The sequence below is a fragment of the Palaemon carinicauda genome, unplaced genomic scaffold (genome assembly GCF_036898095.1).
Source record: "Palaemon carinicauda isolate YSFRI2023 unplaced genomic scaffold, ASM3689809v2 scaffold262, whole genome shotgun sequence".
NCBI classification, from domain to species: Eukaryota; Metazoa; Arthropoda; class Malacostraca; order Decapoda; family Palaemonidae; genus Palaemon; species Palaemon carinicauda.
In genome coordinates, this window is record NW_027170268.1 from 103074 (window position 1) to 125824 (window position 22751).

Below are 22751 nucleotides of genomic sequence, written 5' to 3' on the forward strand. Positions count from 1 at the left end.
GTTAACACAAAAGTCTCAAACTTTGAGAGATAAGATAGCAGGCAAAATATCTGGATGTTAACACAAAAGTCTCAAACTTTGAGAGATAAGATAGCAGGCAAAATATCTGGATGTTAACACAAAAGTCTCAAACTTTAAGAGATAAGATAGCAGGCAAAATATCTGGATGTTAACACAAAAGTCTCAAACTTTAAGAGATAAGATAGCAGGCAAAATATCTGGATGTTAACACAAAAGTCTCAAACTTTAAAGAGATAAGATAGCAGGCAAAATATCTGGATGTTAACACAAAAGTCTCAAACTTTGAGAGATAAGATAGCAGGCAAAATATCTGGATGTTAACACAAAAGTCTCAAACTTTGAGAGATAAGATAGCAGGCAAAATATCTGGATGTTAACACAAAAGTCTCAAACTTTGAGAGATAAGATAGCAGGCAAAATATCTGGATGTTAACACAAAAGTCTCAAACTTTGAGAGATAAGATAGCAGGCAAAATATCTGGATGTTAACACAAAAGTCTCAAACTTTAAGAGATAAGATAGCAGGCAAAATATCTGGATGTTAACACAAAAGTCTCAAACTTTAAGAGATAAGATAGCAGGCAAAATATCTGGATGTTAACACAAAAGTCTCAAACTTTAAAGAGATAAGATAGCAGGCAAAATATCTGGATGTTAACACAAAAGTCTCAAACTTTGAGAGATAAGATAGCAGGCAAAATATCTGGATGTTAACACAAAAGTCTCAAACTTTGAGAGATAAGATAGCAGGCAAAATATCTGGATGTTAACACAAAAGTCTCAAACTTTAAAGAGATAAGATAGCAGGCAAAATATCTGGATGTTAACACAAAAGTCTCAAACTTTGAGAGATAAGATAGCAGGCAAAATATCTGGATGTTAACACAAAAGTCTCAAACTTTGAGAGATAAGATAGCAGGCAAAATATCTGGATGTTAACACAAAAGTCTCAAACTTTGAGAGATAAGATAGCAGGCAAAATATCTGGATGTTAACACAAAAGTCTCAAACTTTGAGAGATAAGATAGCAGGCAAAATATCTGGATGTTAACACAAAAGTCTCAAACTTTTTAAGAGATAAAATAGCGGGCAAAATATCTGGATGTTAACACAAAAGTCTCAAACTTTAAAGAGATAAGATAGCAGGCAAAATATCTGGATGTTAACACAAAAGTCTCAAACTTTAAGAGATAAGATAGCAGGCAAAATATCTGGATGTTAACACAAAAGTCTCAAACTTTAAGAGATAAGATAGCAGGCAAAATATCTGGATGTTAACACAAAAGTCTCAAACTTTAAGAGATAAGATAGCAGGCAAAATATCTGGATGTTAACACAAAAGTCTCAAACTTTAAGAGATAAGATAGCAGGCAAAATATCTGGATGTTAACACAAAAGTCTCAAACTTTAAGAGATAAGATAGCAGGCAAAATATCTGGATGTTAACACAAACGTCTCAAACTTTAAGAGGTAAAATAGCAGGCAAAATATCTGGTAATAAGAAGCCGAACTTCCAAATCCTCATACAAATTAACCTATGGAAAAACTTTTGTAAATTTCTGGTTGTTTAGGTATTTTCATTGTTAATTTCATCATAAACACCACACACACACTCAGCAAAGGAACATTTGAAATAGTATGACTTTCTCTTCAGTTAACAATATGAAACAAATATAACTATAAAGATATTACTTTGGAAAAAGGAATTGAAAAAAACTGTATAAGAAATTTGAACTTAAATGGAAGTAAAGTCATGTATGTAATGATTTTAACAAGATTTTCGTTCCAAATAACTTAATTAAAGATATAAAAAATGGTAGTATGTTTAGTTATTTTCTTCCGAATAAGACTTTACAATAATTTTCTATGAAAACAAACCTCTATGATGCATAAAAATCTTATTGTCTAGAACTTACGACAATCAACCAAATGTTTTCTGATTTTGATCAAATGAGTTTCTACAGAAATATCCCAATATGATTTAGTCATTTTTATTTTTCCTAAGTCAACAAACACAAGTCCTTTAACGGGAGTATAATTTAAGCAAATCTGGAAACTCGGCTGTTAAAAAATTATAACGAGGTGTCGGTAGATGCTAGCGGGTGAGAGAGAATCCCCGCCCACCACCTTTGACCTACACACCTAAGAACTGCAGGTCGATTCATGCGGGAATTATAACATTAACGAACCAAGTTTGTGTACAGTACTTTCCAAAAGTACAAAAAAACCCTCATCCATTATCGGGAGACTTATCCTTAGGAGGGAGGAAGTTTCTATAACCAAACTAGTTGGTTTAAAATCCCCTGTCTAACACTCAGCCCTGTAGAGGTGCTAGTGTTGACTGCAATCAACCAGAGAAAATTTTCTTTGGTGATAAGCTAAGTTTCTGTTTATAGGGACAGTCAGGCATGAGCTTATCCTTTAAGGACACACCATCTGAAATATAAAGCTTCAAAAGGATCGAGGATACATACTTCTACGCTGATCCCAAATCCAGATAAATGGCGAGAGTTGGCTGCAGGAAAGGCATCCACCTATAAGCCTATAAAGCAACCGGGATATACCCTGTTCGTGTGAAGCCGGGGACCTCACCTGACCCAGCCGAAAAATGGGCGAGGGTTACCACCTCAAGGACAAGCGTGGTTGAAGGCGGAAGTCCAAAATTATAGAATTGAAACCATGACCAGAAGTAGAGATGTGGCAGGTGTGATGGAGAGAATGAAAATTGTTATCTTGTGGGTGCAAGAGACAAGGAAGCAAGGAAACAAGGCAAGCTAGATTGACAGTCAAAGTAAGCTTATATACATAGGAACCAATGAAAGGGGGAAGATGTAGAGTGGGTGTTATCCTTAGTAAGGAAACAGAAAAATTTGATTCAAGTGGAAAGAAAGAGTTGTAGAATAATGCAAGTAAAACTGTGCTCTAAGGAACATATCTAAATGTAGCCAGTGCATGAAGAGGAAATTAGGAATATATTTAGGAAGGAAATGAATGAAGTCGTAACATCAATAGACCTGGAAAGAAAGACTAGTTATATGTCGTGACCTGAATGGACACATTGGAAGTAGTCGGGGAAAATATTAGACTTCATGGAGGTCATAGTATGAGGAATCTAAATGAACTAACTGTAGATTTTGCATTATCTTTTATTATTATTACTAGCTAAGCTACAATCCTAGTTGGAAAAGCAAGATGCTATAAGCCCAAGGGCTCTGAAAAGGAAAAATAGCCCACTGAGGAAAGGAAATAAGGAAATGAACGATATAAGAAGTAATGAACAATTAAAATAAAATACTTTAAAACATTTGATAAGGCAATAAACAACACCTTTTTTGCAAGTGCTGTCATGATTATAAAACATATAGTGATGGGAGACAGGAAACAGATTTTCTGCTGTGTAGAAGTAACCATTTGGCAGAAGTAAAGAATTGCAAAATCATAAAATGTGAAAATTTCATCCGTCAACATAGCTTAGTTATTTCAGATTATTGTATACAGAGAGAGAGAGAGAGAGAGAGAGAGAGAGAGAGAGAGAGAGAGAGAGAGAGAGAGAGAGAGAGAGAGAGAGAGAGATCTAAGGAAGCAGTCCTGCACAGCATAAGACTAGCAGACGATGTGAGCATCTGGTGGGTAGAAAATAGCACAATGATATTGAGAACCGATGAAGAATTACTTGGGAAAACATCAGGTAGAGAATCACCCAATAACAGAGAGAATCAGTGGAGGAACCCAGATACGCAACATAAAATAAAAACAAAATGAGAAGCAAAGATAGAGTATGAAAGAAATGGTTCTGTCAAAAATAAAATAGCTTGGAAGAATGAAAATAAAGAAGCAATACATATTGTAGGTAGAACAAAGGCAGAAGGAATGAATGAATTGTTTGAGAATTTAAAAACACCAGGTCAGATTATCTATAAAACAGCAAAAAGCAGAAATCAGGCACAAAGCCACAGCATCGTGTGGAGGGGATGTGGTCTCCCATAGGTTTCCATTGTTTTCAAGTTTTGCCGCGCAAACTACCGACTGTGAAAAGCGACTGTGGCTCTCTGTCGCTCATCCCCGCCACAGGCGTGGCATGGCTTTGAAAACAATGGAAACCTATGGGAGACCACATCCACGCAACACGATGCTGTGGCTTTGTGGCGCCACAGAGTCACTAGTGTGCTCCCGGCCCAAGCAGATCACAGACTGAAATGGAAATGTTCTCTCAAAGGAATTATGCTTAAGAGCAAAATGGAAAGAACAACTTTTTGAGAATCTATTAAATGAAGAAAATTTCAGAAGTAATTTATAACAAATGAGTGAAACCCACAAGTAAAAGCCGTCTTAGATATCTCCAGAGAAGTGAAAAATGCACTTGACAAAACGAAAAATGGAACGGCTGTCAGACCTGACGGCATATCAATTGAGGTGTGGAAATGCCTAGAAAGAGAGGGTGTTGATATGGCCTTAGACCTCTTTAAAAAGATCTACCATCAAGAAAAAAGGCAGGACAGCTGGAGAAATAGTCTCAAGGTCCCTTTATATAAAAGATATACAGGACTGCTCAAACTACAGTGGGATAAAATTGATATCTCTTGCTACAAAGATCTATGAATGAGAGAAGAATAAGAAATGAAACAGCAGAAAGTAAAGAACAATTTGGGTTTATACCAGGAAAGGGCACAATAGATGCAATTTTTACACCAAGACAAACGATGAAAAAATATTGACTGACTTGAGGTATTATGGCATCCTGACATCTAAGGTCATTGATGCCGGAGCAGAAAGACAGAGGGGACTACATCTGGTTTCTATTGATTTGGGGAAGGCGTATGATCGGGTACCTAAGGAAGAGGTGGACGTGTATGAGACTGACATTAAAGGTCATTAATACCAATATTCTTTGTTATAAATTAAGAATAAAGGGAAATTCAATTTAAAACCATACAAGCAAAGATGTTCTTATAGAAGTTAAATAGCTTTTCGGAGACCGGCTTTTGAAATAAAATCTACAGATATCGCCAGCATAGTACAATGCATCCTGCCCAAGAATCTTAGCAAGGAGGAACCTGCCAATCCGACCTTGAGACTCAAACAGATATCTATTTCTCACGGTGCTAAAAGTGGGGCATTTGGTCAACAAATGCCTCGCTGTCAGGGGTACCAATCAGTGGTCGCAATTTGGCTGGTACTGGCCAGTCATCAGAAACTTGTGTGTAAACAAAGTGTGACCAATACAAAGATGACAATGAGCAGTCTCCTATTTTCGGGGCATCATGTTATACCTCTAAGGAGATATAACATTTATTTCTCTTATTTTATTTCCATATAAGCTGCCCTAATGCTGTTGCAAATTATTATAAAAGGCTCAATGCTTGGTAAACAATCAGTACAGAGGATGAGGATCCCCCTTAAGATTTGATTCTTCATCACAGGCATAAGTGCGCTCTGGGCACGATTACCAAGTTCAACCCAATATGAAAATTCTCTTGTTCGAAGGAATGATACACCATTTTGCACATGATTGTACATGAGAGGAAGGGATCAGAGGACTATTCTACAGAAGAGTGAGAATGCTTTGCAAAGCGCGTGAGTCTACAGTATTTTCTGTAGATTTGTCTCAATCTTTTTTCGGAACGACCCCGGCGATCCAGCCTCGGAAGGATGCGTGTGTGCGTAATGCTGTCAACTAGTGACTGTTCCCATCGGGAACGCGTGGTGCCCTTTTCACATTTGTGTGAATGGCATACCACTCGTTGGGCACAGGAGAAGCACTCTAATTTCACCTCTGGGAGATGGGTAGTCACCGGAGAGACTACTTACGAAGGAGAGGTCAAAATGGCATTGGAAAGGGAAGGGGATGTAACCACTTCTTTTTCCGAGTTATCGTCATATCAAGGGGGTTACGGGACTACTGTAGGCGAGGACCTGTTGTCAAACTGCACCTAAGTAGTCTTGGCCAGGATAGAGGGGTCATATCAAGCAATGCTTCTGCTGCAACAGATGTAGCGGCAATGGGAGACTGGAACGTCCTAATGAGGCCTAAAGGCCACAGCATCTTCAGAGCCCAGGACATGGCCTCGACATTGTCAGGCTCGCTATGGGGTGAAGGACGGGGTTCACCTGATCCATGTAGGCATCAGGCAAAACCACCTCAAACACCACTAGGGGAAGATCTGGGTCATTCTGTAGCGTAAATTAGGGTGAAAGAAGACCTAGCAAATTTATTTGGCCTAAAAGAAGACAGATGATAAAGAGACACGCTTTGCCTTCTTCCGACTCTTGCTGTATTCAACCAATTTGTAGTGAAGACCTGTCATTACACTCCTCTTAAGGGGAAGAGAGTGAGTAGAAATGCCCTGTAGGCAAGAACACAAGAATGGGGGTCAATTTAACTTCTGCTTGTGAAGGTGCTGCACTTTTGGCCCGCAACTCCAGGGCGAGACCATATGGCCACACATTGTTTCTTCATTTGGCAAACAGAAAAAAACAAGCTGTAAAGAGAAAAGATTAAAGCAGCCAACTTAGCATTGTTTCTTCATTTGGCAAACAGCAAAAACACGCTGTAAAGAGAAAAGATTAAAGCAGCCAACTTAGCAAGACAGTACTTCTATACTGCTCAGAGGCGAAAGTCAGAAGTGGCTTACTGTCTGTAACTAACGATACCTCGATACAATTTTTCAACAGCAGAGTTTCCAGCTTCACTGAAATAATACGCATATCAAAGGACGAGAGTTTGTATCCACTGAAGTGAAAACGTTAGGTGACTGAAAAAAATTATGGCAATGTCTACAGTACTTAAATTCTAAACACCAATACAAAAGGAGTGTTGAAAGAACTTTGTAAAACAGAAGATTTTCTTGAAGACACACTTGAAGAACTCTTAGTACAGAATAGTAGCCTTCCTCAGCTATTCTATTCTTGACAGTTATTTCGTACCTGCAGCTTGTTTGAAGAACTACCTGTAAGAAAAGAAAGGTTTTAAAAAGTGGCCGTATTTGTTCATTCACAGTCAACTTCACTTATTATTAGCCAAACAGAACGATTCAAAATAAACAGGCTAACAAGTAATTCTTATAAAACAGAGTAAATGAGAGAGTAACCATAAAAAATCTATCAAAGACTAAGGAATCAATTAATTACTGAAACTTCATCCACTACAATCTACCCTGAAACTTATGGAATTACAAAACATGATAAACAGAGAAGCAACACTCATAAAAAGGTGTCCTACCCTGAGAAAGGATCACTCCAATACTAGTTGAATTACACTGGCTATTGAACCTAGAGAAATTTTTTAGATACTGTATGTGCAACAACCCATTAGTTATCAGAGCCAGACAACCAAAAATCCAAAGGAATTTCTAAACATTGTACAGCCAATAATTTTGTAGATACAAACATAGTTACAAATGGTTTTAAATTATTGGATCCAAGATGTATATCTACTGTAGATTCTAGAAATTTCAAACATAAAGCCCTAAAACTATACAACAAGCTCTCCACTAGACATTCGAAAGACAAGATACTAACCCTTTTACCCACAATGGACGTACTGGTACGTCTCACAAAATTCATCCCTTTACCTCCCCATGGACGTACCGGTACGTCCTTGCAAAAAACTGCTATTCACATTTTTTTGCATATTTTTGTTAAGTTAATGAGAAACTTCAGGCATTTTCCAAAAGAATGAGACCAACCTGACCTCTCTATGACAAAAATTAAGGCTGTTAGAGCAATTTAAAAAAAATATATTGCAAAATGTGCTTGAAAAAAAAAATGCCTAGGGGTTAAGGGTTGGAAAGTTCCAAATAGCTTGGGGGTAAAAGGGTTAAGGCTTTCAAGAAGAAACGGAAGACTTTCGTGCTTTCTAGGTGCTCTGATAACGTGGATTTGACAATTAAAATACAATACGCTGTGTGATACTCTAAATCCATAAGAATATATTCGACAAACAGATCTTGTAAGTCTTGTAGTGCGTAAGGTTCCCACGTATAAGCACCAGGAAAATGGAAATTAAATTAAAACAGAAGAAAAGTAAATGAATGAATGATCAGCAATTCAAAATTAAGACGTTCGAGATCACAATCCCATCATACTCAAAAAGATCAAGACAACCAAAAATGAAAATGAGAATTTTATTGCTGGACAATTCATGACTACAACACCTCAATAGGATTAAAATTGGATTAAAGAAACTTGGCCCATATGGAGTACAGAGGTAAGAGAGCAAGATGGGAGAAAGAAACGAGGAATATTTGTCCCTCAGAAGGGTAAGAATTAACCCTTTTACCCCCAGGCTCTTTGGAAATTTCCAACCCTTAACCCCCAGGGGGTTATTTTTTCCCCAGCACATTTTGCAGTATATATTTTAAAAATTGCTCTAACAGCCTTAATTTTTGTCATAGAGAGGTCAGGTTGGTCTCATTCTCTTGCAAAATGCCTGAATTTTCTCAAAAAGTTATCAAAAATATGGAAAAAAAAATTTTCATAGCATTTTTTTGCAAGGATGTACTGGTACGTCCATGGGGGTAAAGGGATGGCTTTTGTGAAACGTACCAGTACATCCTTTGGGGGTAAAAGGGTTAAGTGGGGCTAGAGACTAAACGCAACAGATCCCCCAAAATGGAATTAGTTAACAAGAGCCATCAAAAGCAAGTGAATTAACAGATTGGACGGCAGAAGATGATATTTACTCAGAGAACTAATTTCCCTCAGTCTACTGTATCACGATGTACTAGCTGCTGAAAGATGTACCATACCCACAACAAACAAGTATGTAAAATACTTTTAATAAACAACCAAATTGAATGGCTTGTTGATTGAGTTTAAGGTGCGATGCGATACATCTTAGCAATCCATGTTTACCAACAGTTATAAAAGCGGCTGAGAAAACTTTGGGTGCGGAGGAAATGACCCCCTAATCTTGATGAAGTCACTGGCAGCAGGGTGACAGATATGGTTTAAGGCGAGAAAACTGTCTCTTCGACTACTACTCCTGATGCCTGGCGGATGATCTTACTGGAATTAGTATTGGACCAGCAGGGGTCACTTGTCTTGGGAAGATAGGCACTGTGCATCAAAAGGAACTGGCTATCATTTGATGAATCTAGCCAATGAATCCTGCGAGGCCCTTTGCGTTAATAGGTGTAGGAGGAGATGATGAGTTGTTATTATTTAGCCATGTATTGAGGACACAAGCAGATAACGCATGCTTGAAATACAGTATATATTTATAAAAAAAAAAAAAAAAAAAAAAAAAAAAAAAAAAAAAAAAAAAAAAAAAAAAAAAGTATCAAAACTTGCAGTACTACAATACTGACTGTTACTTGTGCATTGCAGTAAAGTAAATACAGTACTGTACAAAGTCTGTGTGCACTTTAGCCAAACTTACATGTCCAAACCTAATGAAAACTCATTTTCATTAATTTCCATTATGTGTAGTTAACGGGCAGCATGAAAATCCAAAATGACAGGATGAGTAATGAGCAAATGGTTTTGTGAAGGCGGAAATTTGAGAGAAAATTGTGTAATGTAAAAAGACATTATGACTGAATTAAAACATTTACACCTCCAAGAGCTGAACAGTTCAACTTCCTTTTCTTGCGAATATGTCTTACTCAATTAATTGGAGTAACTGTGTCGCTATTTATACCTACTGGGATATCCAAGGTACCATAACTCTGCCGACTGGCTTCCTGAAAACCAATGGTCTGACATGAACAATGCCCTCGTTTCAGGCTACATATATTTGTGTACGTTAATATCAGCAGGTTTCCCGTAAATCCTACATTCAATGTAGAGTAGGTTTATTCAATCGTGGTCATATTGTAGTGAAAGTTTTATATACTATATTACTATAATCTTTTCCATCCTTTTTACCACAGAATTTTTTTCTGTAATGGCTTGCTTATATAACCAATGGCAAACATGGATTGCTAAGATATACTGCCTAGTAGGAGATGAATAGAAAAGCATCGAACTAAAAGCTCAAGATAGAGATGACTGGCAAAACCTAACCTAGGCCCTTTGCATTAATAGGTGTAGGAGGAGATGATGATGATGGTGAGTGGCTTGCTACAAATTCATGAGCTCCCCTGGTTACATATTGCTACTCACTACAGCAATTACGATGATTGACGCAACCATCATTTACAAATTGACAATTTTATAAATTCTCTCTAGTGCTTTTATTGCAATTTGCAATGCATCTATCAAGTACAACAAGTAAAGTATATGATAATGTAATTCCTTGTACAAAAATACAATACCTTACAAATTATATTCCAAGTTTCCTATTTAACCACAAACAGACATTACAGTTGTCAAAGGGCATATGGTTGCATTAACTACGGTGAGGAATTATATTACATAACAGCATGTGAAAAATATGTACTAAACGGTTAATTTCATGAAATGTTATTTTGATAATAAAATAAATTTTTGAATATACTTACCCGGTGATTATAATAGCTGCAGCTCTGCTGCTCGACAGAAAACTCTACGGAAAAAATCCGCCAGCGATCGCTATGCAGGTAGGGGGTGTACTTCAACAGCGCCATCTGTCATCCAGATACCTAGTACTCATTGTAAACAAAGAACTCAATTTTCTCCTCGGTCCACTGCGTCTCTATTGGGGAGGAAGGGAGGGTCCTTTAATTTATAATCACCGGGTAAGTATATTCAAAAATTTATTTTATTATCAAAATAACATTTTTCAATATTTAACTTAGCCGGTGATTATAATAGCTGATTCACAACCAGGGAGGTGGGTAGAGACCAGAAATAAATGTTTACATCATTATGAGCTAAGGATTTTTTTATTTCATTTTAGAAGTTATCAAAATAACAAAAATAAAATAAATAGGTACCTGGTAAGGAAGTCGACTTGAACAATTACTCTGCCTTTTTAAGTACGTCTTCCTTACAGAGCCTCGCGATCCTCTTAGGATGCCGAGCGACCCCTAGGATCTGAAGTATGAAGGGTTGCAACCCATACCACAGGACCTCATCAAAACCTCTAATCTAGGCGCTTCTCAAGAAAAGAATTTGACCACCCGCCAAATCAACCAGGATGCGAAAGGCTTCTTAGCCTTCCGGACAACCCAAAAACAACAATAAAAAACATTTCAAGAGAAAGATTAAAAAGGTTATGGAATTAGGGGATTGTAGTGGTTGAGCCTTCACCCACTACTGCACTCGCTGTTACGAATGGTCCCAGAGTGTAGCAGTCCTCGTAAAGAGACTGGACATCCTTCAGATAAAAAGACGCGAACACTGACTTGCTTCTCCAATAGGTTGCGTCCATTATACTTCGCAGAGATCTATTTTGTTTAAAGGCCACTGAAGTTGCGACAGCTCTAACTTCATGTGTCCTTACCTTCAGCAAAGCTTGGTCTTCCTCACTCAGATGTGAATGAGCTTCTCGTATTAACAGTCTGATAAAATAGGATAAAGCATTCTTTGACATAGGCAAAGATGGTTTCTTAACTGAACACCATAAAGCTTCTGACTGTCCTCGTAAAGGTTTAGTTCGTCTTAAATAGAACTTAAGAGCTCTAACAGGGCATAAGACTCTTTCTAGTTCATTCCCAACCATATTTGAAAGGCTTGGAATATCGAACGATTTCGGCCAAGGACGAGAAGATAGCTCGTTTTTGGCTAGAAAACCAAGTTGTAGAGAACATGTAGCCGTTTCAGATGAAAATCCGATGTTCCTGCTGAAGGCGTGAATCTCACTGACTCTTTTAGCTGTGGCTAAGCAAACCAGGAAAAGTGTCTTTAAGGTGAGATCTTTAAAGGAGGCTGATTGTAGCGGCTCGAACCTTTCTGACATGAGGAATCTTAGTACCACGTCTAAATTCCAACCAGGTGTAGCCAAACGACGCTCCTTCGTGGTCTCAAAAGACTTAAGGAGGTCCTGTAGATCTTTATTGTTGGAAAGATCCAAGCCTCTGTGACGGAAGACTGATGCCAACATGCTTCTGTAACCCTTGATAGTGGGAGCTGAAAGAGATCGTTCTTTCCTCAGGTATAAAAGGAAGTCAGCTATTTGAGTTACAGAGGTACTGGTCGAGGATACAGATACTGACTTGCACCAGTTTCGGAAGACTTCCCACTTCGATTGGTAGACTTAAGGGTGGATGTCCTCCTTGCTCTAGCAATCGCCCTGGCTGCCTCCTTCGAAAAGCCTCTAGCTCTCGAGAGTCTTTCGATAGTCTGAAGGCAGTCAGACGAAGAGCGTGGAGGCCTTGGTGTACCTTCTTTACGTGTGGCTGACGTAGAAGGTCCACCCTTAGAGGAAGAGTTCTGGGAACGTCCACTAGCCATCGAAGTACCTCGGTGAACCATTCTCTCGCGGGCCAGAAGGGAGCAACTAACGTCAACCTTGTTGACAATCTTGAACGGGGGGAATGCATATAGGTCTAGATGTGACCAATCTAGGAGAAAGGCATCTATATGAACTGCTGCTGGGTCCGGGATTGGTGAGCAATATATTGGGAGCCTCTTGGTCATCGAGGTTACGAAGAGATCTATGGTTGGCTGGCCCCATGTGGCCCAAAGTCTCTTGCACACATCCTTGTGTAGGGTCCATTCTGTTGGAATGATTTGTCCCTTCCGACTGAGGCAATCTGCCATGACATTCAAGTTGCCTTGGATGAACCTCGTTACTAGCGAAATGTTTTGACCTTTAGACCAGGTGAGCAGGTCCCTTGCGATCTCGTACAACGTCAAAGAGTGGGTCCCTCCTTGCTTGGAGATGTACGCCAAAGCCGTGGTGTTGTCCGAGTTCACCTCCACCACTTTGCCTTGAAGAAGAGACTTGAAGCTTTTCAAGGCCAGATGAACTGCCAGTAGCTCCTTGCAGTTGATATGCATTTTCCTTTGACTCGAGTTCCAAGTTCCCGAGCATTCCCGACCGTCTAATGTCGCGCCCCAGCCTGTGTCCGATGCGTCCGAGAAGAGAACGTGGTTGGGAGTCTGAACAGCCAGGGGCAGACCCTCTCTGAGGCTGATACTGTCCTTCCATCAAGTCAGGCAAGACTTCATCTTCTCGGAAATGGGGATCGAGACCGCTTCTAGCGTCTTGTCCTTTTTCCAGTAAACAGCTAGGTGATATTGAAGAGGACGGAGGTGTAGTCTTCCTAACGATATGAACTGTTCCAGGGATGATAGTGTCCCTATCAGACTCATCCACTGCCTGACTGAACATCGTTCCTTCTTCAGCATGTTCTGGATGCATAACTGGGCTTGGCTTGTTCTGGGGGCCGACGGAAAAGCCCGAAAAGCTAGACTGTGAATCTCCATCCCTAAATACACAATAGTTTGGGATGGGACCACTTGAGACTTTTCCAAATTGACAAGGAGACCCAATTCCTTGGTCAGATCTAGAGTCCACTTTAGATCCTTCAGACAGCGACGACTGGAAGAAGCTCTTAGAAGCCAGTCGTCCAAATAGAGGGAGGCTCGGATGTCCGCTAAATGAAGGAATTTGGCTACATTCCTCATCAGCCTCGTAAACACAAGAGGAGCTGTGCTTAGGCCAAAGCACAGGGCTTGAAACTGGTAGACAACCTTTTCGTAAACAAATCTCAGAAAAGGTTGGGAGTCTGGGTGGATGGGGACGTGGAAGTATGCGTCCCTTAGGTCTAAAGAGACCATCCAGTCTTCCCTTCTGACCGCTGCTAGAACGGACTTTGTGGTCTCCATGGAGAACGTCTGCTTTGTGACAAAGACATTCAGCGCACTGACGTCTAGCACCGGCCTCCACCCTCCTGTCTTCTTTGCCACTAAGAAGAGACGGTTGTAGAAGCCCGGGGTTTGATGGTCCAGGACTTTGACTACCGCTCCCTTTTCTAGTAAGAGAGACACTTCCTGTTTCAAGGCTCGTCTCTTGTCTTCCTCTCTGTACCTGGGAGAGAGATCGATGGGAGACGTTACTAGAGGGGGTTTTCGTACAAACGGGATCTTGTACCCCTCTCTGAGCAACTTCACAGATTGTGCATCTGCGCCTCTCTTCTTCCAGGTCTGCCAGAAGTTCTTGAGTCTGGCTCCCACTGCTGTCTGAAGAAGCTGGCAGTCAGACTCTGCCTTTAAAGGACTTGGTTCCTTTCTTCTTTCCACGTCTCCCTTCGGCACGAGCACCTCCTCTGCTGGAGGCTCTGCCACGAAAGGGCGGAATAAATCGGGACGCTGGAGTGTCCATCCTTGGTCTAGCTGACAAGGTAGGTAAAGGGGTGGCTTTGCGAGCGGAGGACGCAACCAGATCATGAGTGTCCTTCTGTATCAAAGAAGCAGCAATCTCCTTAATCAAGTCCACTGGAAAGAGGCACTTAGAAAGAGGAGCAAACAGAAGTTCGGATCTTTGGCAAGGTGTCACTCCAGCTGACAGGAAAGAGCAAAGGTTCTCACGCTTCTTGAGGACTCCGGACACAAACGATGCAGCAAGCTCATTAGAACCGTCACGTACGGCCTTGTCCATGCAGGACATGATGAGCAAGGAAGTCTCCTTCTCTGTCGGAGAGATCTTCCTGCTTAAGAGCTCCCAGACACCAGTCTAAAAAGTTGAAGACCTCGAAGGCTCTAAATATCCCTTTCAAAAGGTGGTCTAGGTCCGAAGATGACCAACATATTTTTGAGCGTCTCATGGCTAGCCTGCGGGGAGAGTCTACAAGACTTGAGAAGTCTCCTTGGGCAGAGGCAGGAACTCCCAAGCCGAGAACTTCTCCCGTGGCATACCAGACGCTCGATCTAGAAGAGAGTCTAGCAGGGGGAAACGTAAAGGCTGTTTTCCCTAGACTCTTTTTGGACTGCATCCATTCTCCTATCACTCGTAAAGCTCTCTTGGACGAGCGTGCGAGGACGAGTCTAGTAAAGGCAGGCGAGGATGACGGCATACCTAAAACAAACTCTGACGGAGGAGAGCGCGAAGCCACAGACACAAACTGGTCCGGAAACATCTCTTTGAACAGAGCTAAAACTTTCCTAAAGTCCAAAGAGGGTTGCGTGGACTTAGGCTCGTCAAGATCCGAATGTGGTTCATCAACGTGTGCAGCACCATCGTCATCAGAAAGTCCATCGTCCGAGTATTGAGGAGGAAGCGGCAATGGAGTAGGTAACGGCTGGTTAGCTGAGTCCGGTCGCACGGGTGCATGCGTGACTGAACCGGACGCAACGTCATGGAACTGTTGCCCAGTCTGTGAGCTGGCAACAACCATAGCAGCGCGGGGACGCACAGCGTCTACTCCAGACTGTCTGGCCTGATGTGGGTGAGCAGTGGCAACCACACTGGGTTGCGGAGGTTGACGCACCGCGTCAAAACAAAACAACTCTGACGGTTGTTGTACCTCGCGAACGTCAACATGCGGCTGGCAGGGCACACTGGAACGCATGGGTGGCGGGACTCTCTCAGCTGGAGTGCGCAAGAAGGTCGCCTCAGCGTCCACAGGACGCACAACCGAGTGTGTGGTTGGTTGTAGGCAAGAGGCTGTACTAGCCGGTGCAGCAGCAACCTTCTCCGCACGAAAGTCCTGCATCAGAGACGTTAATTGGGACTGCATGCTCTGCAGCAAAGACCACTTAGGGTCTGCAGGAGCAGGTGCGGCGACAGACGGTGTAACTGTCTGAGGCGGTACCGCTTTGCCTCTCTTAGGAGGTGAGCAGTCATCGGAAGACTGCCGCGAGTCCGAACTGACCCAGTGGCTACAGCTGGGCCGTTGGACTTGCGCGGAAGGGACCGACTTGCGCTTTAACGGTCGTGAGACCTTGGTCCATGGTTTCTTGCGAGAAACCTCTTCCACAGACGAGGAATAAATGGGCTCTCTCGTCTTTGTGTGGTAGGGGCGATCTTGGGTAGATACGCCCGAAACCACGGAGGGAACGTCTGTTCGCTGATTAAAGCCTCTCGAACCCATTGGTCGTACGACATTGCTTCTCCCCTGGACTTGGGAGCTTGCAAGAGGTCCCGGACTAGGAGGACGACAGGCACGAACAGACGAACCCTCAAGCGCAACACTATCCACAACACTATCACTCACTTTATCACTTCCCACTGCACTTTTACACTTCAGCTCCTTGACGTCCGCCATGAGCTGGTTACGGTCACTAGCCAGGGACTCAACTCTCTCACCCAGAGCTTGGATGGCACGCATCATATCAGCCATCGAAGGTTCCTGAGTGCCAGAAGGGGGATTCGGAGCAACCACTACAGGGGAAGGAATAGGTTGTGGGGCATGAGGAGAGGAAAATTCAACAGAACGAGAGGAACTTCTCCTGACTCTATCTCTCTCTAGCCTACGTGTATATTTTTGGAATTCGATAAAATCGAATTCCGAAAGCCCAACGCATTCCTCACATCGATCTTCCAATTGACAGGTTTTATCCCGACAATTGGAACAAACAGTGTGAGGATCGATAGAGGCCTTCAGAAGACGCCTTGAACAGTCCCTAGCATTACACTTCCTGAATTTTGGGACTTGAGAAGGGTCAGCCATTTTGAATTGGTCAAAGGGGAATTCAAAAACTATCCAAAGTCATCAACAAATGATCCGTAATCAAAAAAAGAATGCAAGGATTTATTGAAGAGAAAGCCTGCACAGCGAAAGCTCAAAACTAGAATAGTGTACTTCACCAAATAGTTGTGAAAACAAATCTAGTTAGCAACAGCGAATTAGTAGGTCTTGCCGGTAGCACGACAGAGAGAAAATTGAGTTCTTTGTTTACAATGAGTACTGGGTATCTGGACGACAGATGGCGCTGTTGAAGTACACCCCCTACCTGCATAGCGATCGCTGGCGGATTTTTTCCGTAGAGTTTTCTGTCGAGCAGCAGAGCTGCAGCTATTATAATCACCGGCTAAGTTAAATATTGAAAATTTTGGCACACATCACGAGAGGTTAAAGACACATCATCAATTGTAAATGTCAAAACGTTATCTACGGAGGGAGGCTCCGATTCCTGAACTATAGGTCCCATGACATTTCTTATTCAACTATATCATACATCATCTTGGAATAAATATTCCAATACTATTCCGTAAAAGATATTTCTGTCACGAATATTACTACCTATAGGGTAGAGGTACCACTTACATCTCCAAGCTTGCCAGCATGTTTACCATAATTAAATTTAATAAAAATTAATGAAAATAGATTTTTAAGTCAATAAAAATATCAATCACAATGCTATATACTGTAATAAGTATAGTAATTTTGGTAGTTATTTTCAGTTTCTATCTATTCCATACTGCCTTGCTATCAGAACTATAAGGGCTGTAGCAATCTGTTTTCCAAGAAGGGTTGCACCTTGAAATATCTTCAGCATTACTAATAAAAGACTATTATAGTCCTTGGTTTCCTGGTGTAGATTTGACAATATAAAGCCTCACTTTTCTTCCCTTGATTGCTACAGTGTTTTTTTTTCCAAGAAACCTTTCAAAGACAACATATTTAGCTGATAAATCTAGAGTGATTAAATATTTGCACAGTCCTGCATTTGGAGTATTCTTATTAAAGGCATGGATGCGAGAATTGTTCCACACGCACCCAACGGTCATAGAAAGTACCGCTAACAGTGCCTTGAGTGAGCAACCTCCAAGATTGTTCTCTGTCCTCAGCATACCACACCATAATGGGCCCAAAGTGAAACCAATATCTTTCTCTAAATTATTCCTATTCCTACCACTCGCTTTCTACTCTGGACTTTGTAACCATTACTGGAATATGTCTTCCCCTACTACTATATGTACTAGAGACCAGCCATCCCAAAACTCTGCCTCTACCTTAAACAGATAATGCATGCAAAAATATGAGGCATTTTACTGAGTTACCTCTGACGCTTTATCAAAAGAAAAGTTCTTGAAATTTAATGTGGTCCCTCCACTTTAGGCAATGCAAGCTCTTGAGTGTTTATACCCTCGTGATGATAGAAGACCCGAGTAAGACTGCCAAGGCTCCTTTTTTTATATAAGGGTTGTAAAGAAAGTCCAACACCACAGAACGTATTTCCGTACGATCCCTAAAACTTCAATGCAATGTTCAGTTTCAAAAGGACCTCAGTTCTCCAGGATCATATTGCATAATAACCTGTTAAGAAGGTATTTTTAGGTCCAGCACAGCCTATGAAATGAATTTGTTCTTGGCCATGGACTCGCAAAGCAAGGAGTAAACACCTCGAGTAGCAGAAAAGCCTACCTAACCGTTGGACCGAGTAACTAACTTACTACCTTTGCAGATGAAAGGGCTACCAAGCATTGAATTCTGACCAGCAGATTGACAGGCTCCAACTCAAAGAAGCCTTCCTCGTAAATTGGAGGTCCACATCCTAGTTCCACCAATTCTCTGAGGCCATTTGTTTCTCAATAATAAAGAGGTGTACGGTGCTCTAACCACTGAAGATTTGCCCAGATTCAAGCCAATATGCTGTAGCACTTACATTAACAATGCCCACTTAGCCTTGATGCTTGGAACAGAAAAAATCTGGTCGTTTTATCAAGATAAATGGAGTGCTAGACTTCCTCATATGACCATTCTCTAAAATGTTCTTCACCAGTTTCAGGACTTGAGGCTTGTCTTAACTGCACTTGGAAGACTCAAGAACAATGTGCCAAGGCGGCAAATGTGTACTGGAGACTTACTGTAGTTGTTAGCCCTTTCGTCTGGCAAAACTCCTGGAACCTGTGGATCCAACTGACAGGACTAGATGTTCAATAATGTACAATAATTACCAAGTACTGTAGTATAAGGTCTTGTTGAATAGATGTCTATAAATTTAGTTAACCTCTGATGAGTGAACTTAAAGTGGAGATGCCTAAAGAGCAGGGTGTCCGACGATCGTTCCACTTCTAAGAGAGAATAAGAAGGGAGAAGACACGAGGCCACAGTTCTGGTTAAGCTACAACCCTAGTTGGAAAAGCAAGATGCTATAAGCCCAAGGGCTCCAACGGAAAAATAGCCCAGCGAGGAAAGGAAATAAGTAAATAAATAAATGATGAGAACACATTAACAATAAATCATTCTAAAAACAGTAACGTCAAAACAGATATGTCATATACAGTACAGTATAAACTATAAAAAGACTTATATCAGCCGGTTCAACATAAAAACATTAGCTGCAACTTTGAACTTTTGAAGTTCTACTGATTCAACCACCAGATTAGGAAATTCATTCCACAACTTGGTCACAGCTGGAATAAAACTTCTAGAATACTGTATAGTATTGAGCCTCAAGATGGAGAATGCCTGGCTATTAGAATAACTGCCTGCCTAGTATTACGAACAGGATGGAATTGTCCAGGAAGATCTGAATGTAAAGGATGGTTAGAGAAGAGGTAATTTGCTCTCTCCTTCCAGCATGCCATTCCCAAAGATTTAAGCCAGTTTCCGGCAATTTAGAAACTCTTAACAAGGTGTGAATCCCATTCTTATCATAATGTCGAGCTGCTCATTCCTCTGAAAGATTAGCTATCGCAGTCGAGGGGTTAGGGCTGTCAACGGTATGACCCGCATTAGATAGCCTAGGCGCGGAAGCAATATTCCCGATGGGTGGTGAGCATAGGCTGGGTCCAAGATTGGGTGGCAAGACTATTATGGGACACCAAGCCCATCATTAACGTCAAATCCGAAGGGTCTTGTCCCCGAATCCCTTCGTCAGCATTATCCCTGCCTTTCTTCCCAGCTCTCAAAACTTTCTTTCCAACTTTGACACCAAAGCTAACTCCCTTCATACCACAGAACTCAAAGTATGATTGTAAGTGGCTCAAGGGCAGTTGCTACTCTACATCTGGATCTCAACATAGATAATGTTTCTTTAAAATGGAGTTTTTATGATAAAACAAAGTTTTGTGAATACTTACCTGGCAGTTATATATACATAGCTAATTATCTCTATTTCGGCAGAATTTTTCTAAAACTAGGCAACCGCCTTGTGGTGGTTGGGTGGTAACACCCGTTAAAGGGTGGTAGGAGGAATCATTCCCGTTTTCTGTTCTTCAGTTCATCTATGCCCGACCTGTCTCCTGAGGGGAGGTGGGTGGGCCTTCGAATGTATATATAACTGCCAGGTAAGTATTCACAAAACTTTGTTTTATCATAAAAACTCCATTTTTATGAATAGAACTTACCTGGCAGTTATATATACATAGCTGATTAACACACTTGGAGGAGGGTGATAGACAGTAACATCGTTGGGGAAACAACCAAAAAAGTTGTAGGATAAATAAACACCTTGATTCCTTACCTGCTAAGGTAGCTGACTTCAAAGGTTCCTGCCTCTTGAGTCGCTTTCCCTTAGGAGTGTCAGCCAGGATGTGACCTGCAGTGCTGAAAAACACTCAATCGAGTCTGTCAACGGGGTGAGACCAACAATCTGACTAGACTTCAGGACTACCTATTGCCCAAAATAAAAAACCGCAACTTTACCAAACCAACCACCTAACATTTGCAAAGTAGATAAAAATAATCTAACTAGACTGAGGTGACTGTACACAAGTCGAAGCCCTCAGACAACCAATAAAAAATACACCAACCTATGTACAAGTAAACAAAACTAAGGTTGAGGGGAGGTAGTAACTCCTTTGCCTAATACAGAAGCCGTAGCTACGTATGGTCCCAAGGTATAACATTTCTCATAATCCACCCTCACCTCTCTGAGGTAATGAGAGGCGAACACAGAGTTGCTCCTCCAGAATGTCGCATCCATAATTTGACGGAGCGACATGTTCTTGCGGTAAGCAAGCGAGGTCGCAATGGCCCTCACTTCGTGAGCTTGCACTTTTAAAAGTCCGAAGTGTTCCTCCTCACACAAGAGATGCGCTTCTCTTATCACTTCCCTCAGGAAAAAGGATAAAGCGTTCTTGGAAAGGGGCTTTTGAGGATCTTTCACAGAACACCACAGGGAGCTAGAAGAGCCTCTCACACTTTTTGTGCGAGACAAGTAGGTCTTGAGGGCTCGTACTGGACAGAGCAGCCTCTCTTGCTCTTGACCCACTAGGTTGGTCAAGTTAGGAACCTCAAAGGTCCTCGGCCAGGGCTTAGAAGGGTTCTCTTTCTTAGCGAGAAAGTCTAATCTCAAGGCACAAACTGCCCCATTCAGATTGAAGCCTACCTGTTTTTCAATTGCATGGACTTCACTAACTCTTTTAGCTGTTGCTAAGGCCAAAAGAAAGAGGGTCTTCTTGGTAACCTCCCTAAGGGGAGCCTGTGAGATGGGCTCAAATCTCTTGGTGCACAGAAATTTAAGAACCACATCAAGGTTCCAAGAAGGGGGCTTTAACTGGGTCTGCTTGGTCGTCTCAAAAGACTTCAAGAGGTCATGTAAGTCCTTATCGCGAGACAAGTCCAAGCCTCTATGCCGACAGACGGAAGAGAGCATACTTTTGTACCCTTTGATAGTGGACACAGCTAGCTTAGCGTCCTGTCTGAGGTACAACAAGAAATCCGCAATCTGGCTCACAGAGGTAGTGGATGAGGAAATCTTGTGCTTCCTACACCAAGCCCTAAAAGTCTCCCACTTGGACTGGTAGACCCTCTGCGAAGAGACCCTCCTCGCTCTGGCGATAGCTTTCGCAGCTTGCGCTGAAAAGCCTCTCGATCTGACGAGCTTCTCGATAGTCTGAAGGCAGTCAGATTGAGAGCGAGGGGGTTTTGATGATATCTCTCGAAGTGGGGTTGTCTGAGCAGATTTGGACTTGCAGGGAGGCTTCTTGGAAAGTCCATCAACAAGTCCACCACCTCCGTGAACCACTCCCTCATCGGCCAGAATGGAGCTATCAGGATCATCCGTCCCGAATCGAGGAGGGCGAATTTCCTGACTACCAGATTGATGATCTTGAACGGGGGAAAAGCATAAGTGTCCATCCCCGTCCAATCCATCAAAAAGGCGTCTACTGCTATTGCCTCTCTGTCCGGAACTAGGGAGCAATAGATGGGGATCCTCTTGGATAAATTGGAGGCGAAAAGATCGATGAGGGGTCTCCCCCACAGCCTCCAGAGACTCTGACAGACCTGTTGGTTGAGGGTCCATTCTGTGGGAAGGACCTGCCCTTTCCTGCTGAGCATGTCCGCCCTCACATTCTTCTGTCCCTGAACAAACCTCGTCAGCAGGCTTATCCTGTTCTCCTTCGCCCAAAGAAGGAGCTCTCTTGCTGTCTCGAAGAGAGACAGAGAGTGAGTCCCTCCTTGCTTCCTGATGTAAGCAAGAGCTGTGGTGTTGTCTGAGTTGACCTCCACAATCTTCCCAGACACCAAGTCCTTGAAGGCCTTTAGCCCCAGAAAAATGGCCACCAGCTCCTTGTTGTTGATGTGCCATCCCAGCTGAATTCCTTCCCAATAGCCTGAGACCTCCTTGCTTCCTAGTGTTGCCCCCCAGCCTGACTCTGATGCGTCTGAAAACAACACTAGGTCTGGGTTCTTCTTGTGTAAGGAGATCCCTTCCCCTAACAAGGTTGGGTCCAGCCACCACTTCAGAAGAGTCTTGACTTCTATTGGAATGGGGAAGGAAAAGGAGTCTTCCTGCATCTTTCTGTTCCAAGTCTTCGAAAGAAAGTGCTGAAGAGGCCTTAGGTGGAGTCTCCCCAGAGAGACAAACAGTTCGAGGGAGGATAGAGTCCCCAGCAAACTCATCCACTCCTTCGCTGTGCATCTCTTCCTGTCCAGGAAAGTTCTGACTTTTACGAGACACTAGGTCTGTCTTTCCTGAGAGGGAGAAGCCCGAAAAAGAACTGAATTCAGAACTATCCCCAAATAGAG

The 22751-nt window shown here is 42.0% G+C and overlaps 1 long non-coding RNA gene across 1 annotated transcript in view; it reads right to left on the reverse strand.

Annotated features, from left to right (window-relative positions):
- Window positions 1-6825: 6825 nt before the first annotated feature.
- Window positions 6826-22751, reverse strand: part of LOC137636261 (uncharacterized) — a 36122-nt gene continuing 20196 nt past the window's right edge. The window contains exon 3 of the long non-coding RNA XR_011043010.1: window positions 6826-6968. This is a non-coding gene — a long non-coding RNA (uncharacterized lncRNA). The remainder of the gene's footprint in view (window positions 6969-22751) is intronic.